The sequence below is a fragment of the Apium graveolens genome, chromosome 5 (assembly GCF_009905375.1).
Source record: "Apium graveolens cultivar Ventura chromosome 5, ASM990537v1, whole genome shotgun sequence".
Classification (NCBI taxonomy): domain Eukaryota; kingdom Viridiplantae; phylum Streptophyta; class Magnoliopsida; order Apiales; family Apiaceae; genus Apium; species Apium graveolens.
Window position 1 is genome coordinate 147,092,267 of NC_133651.1, and position 2,239 is coordinate 147,094,505.

General features: G+C 40.5%; 1 non-coding gene across 1 annotated transcript; it reads left to right on the top strand.

Moving 5' to 3' along the window:
• The first annotated feature begins 1,242 nt into the window (after window positions 1–1,242).
• Window positions 1,243–1,349, top strand: LOC141663088 (small nucleolar RNA R71). Its single transcript, XR_012551173.1, has one exon. It is a non-coding gene; the product is annotated as a small nucleolar RNA R71 (small nucleolar RNA).
• Window positions 1,350–2,239: the final 890 nt, after the last annotated feature.

Below are 2,239 nucleotides of genomic sequence, written 5' to 3' on the forward strand. Positions count from 1 at the left end.
GATTGATGCTAGCTCCCAAGTCACATAAGCATCTATCAAAAGGCACTTTTCCGATAGTACACCGAATAGTGAAGCTTCCTGGATCTTTAAGCTTCGGGGGCAACTTCTGTTGCAGCACAGCATTGCATTCCTCCGTGAGAGCGACAATCTCTAAATCATTTAGCTTCACTTTTCGAGAAAAGAATACATTCATAAACTTTGCGTAACTATGCATTTGCTCAAGAGCCTCAGCGAAAGGTATGTTGATATGAAGTTTCTTGAACACCTCCAGAAACTTCTCAAATTGCTTGTCCAGCTTTTTCTTCTGCAGCCGCTTAGGAAAAGGCGGTGGAGGATAGATCTGTTTCTCCCCTATATTACCCTCAGGAGGAGTATGCTCAACAGTAGTCTTTCTTGGTTCCACTTCTACTTCCTGCTGCTCAACTTCTTTCTCAACCTCAGCTTCTTCAGTCAATTCTTGAGTTTGTTCGAGATTTGCAACCTTTCCAGACCTTAAAGTGATTGTCTTTACCTGCTCATTAGCTTCTTTCCTTCCTGGAACTTCAGTGTTACTAGGTAGAGTACCAGGTTGATGATTTAGCAAGGCATTGGCAATTTTCCCAATTTGATTTTCCAAGGTCTTGATAGAAACAGCTTGAATCTTACACATTAGCTTCAACTCCTCTAATTTAAATTTTTCATTAGCTTGTTGCAGCTGAAGTTGCTTTCTTGGTGCATATTGCATTTGCTGAAAACCAGGGGGTTGTACTGCTTAGATGGGTACTGCTGATAAGGCTGTTAAACCGCATTTTGAGCATTGCTCCAACTGAAATTAGGATGATTGCGGTTGTTGGGATGATAAGTGGCTGGCACAGGTTGCTGCGAACGCTGAAAGTTGCTCACGAATTGAGCTTATTCACTAGAAATTGCGCATTGATCAGTCTCATGGGCACCAGCACAAAGCTCACAGACACTAGCGATTTGATTAACCCCATGATTAGCCAAAGTGTCCACCTTCATCGTCAAAGCCTTAAGTTGGGCAGCTATAGCGGTTGCTGCATCCAACTCCGAAATTCCTGCTACCTTTCCCTGAGTCAGTCTCTGGGAAGGATTCTGGTACTCATAGCAACCATCAGTTCAATAAGGTCATAAGCTTCATCCTAGATTTTCACCCACAAGGCTCCTCCTGATGTTGCATCAAACATGGGTCTAGAAGTAGCACCCAATTCATTGTAGAAACAGTTAATAATCATCCAATCATGCATGCCATGGTGTAGGCTTTTCTTTAGCATCTCCTTATATCGATCCCAAGCCTCACACAGAGATTCTCCAGTTTGCTGAGCAAATTGAGTAAGAGCATTCCTGATTGTGGCAGTCTTCGCCATAGGGAAGAATTTAGTGAGAAATTTTTGAGCAAGATCTTCCCAAGTGGTGATAGACCCTGTTGGTAGAGAATGTAACCAGCACTTAGCTTTGTCCCTCAGAGAGAATGGGAAGAGTCACGGATTGATAGCATCTTCAATCACATCATTGAACTTGAACGTGTCGCAGATCTTGATGAAATCCATGATATACATGTTGGGGTCTTCAGTAGGAGAACCCCCAAACTGAACTGAGTTTTGTATCATCTGAATCGTGCTTGACTTGATCTCAAAAGTGTTAGCCCTGATGGTTGGTGTAAGAACCCTGATTTTTGTAATATTTTAAAACTTCTGTGAATAGTAACTTGAGCTGATTAAGTAATACGTATGGAGATCATCATAAACTGAATAGTGGAATTTTGAGAATCCGAGATCATATTCTTGTTTATCAAGGAAAATAAGTGAATGTAAAAGCCGACGGAATTCGAAGATTCACGATTATACTACGTGTTTTCGTATCTGTAAAGAATGGCGTAGAACCAGGAATACTACGTGAAATAATAATATATCAAGGTTTTTCTATGATCAAGAGAAGGAATGGAATTGGTTATAGGATTATAAGCGATAAAAGAAATCGCTACGAAACAAGTCGTTATACGTGGAAACTATCGGAATGGAATGACGATTGCATTTACGATAAATAAACGAATGAGAAATTAAATCCCATGCAAGTTGTCCATGCATGACCAAGTCCTAATTAGTAGTTAGGAGTGTAACTAGATGATTAGAAGTTAACTAGAATAGTTAGTGGAATAGTGTTGAATAGTGATGGGAGACAAACAAGTACACAAGCCAGACAATCAAACCAACCCATACCTTTGCCAAATTATTGTCAAATC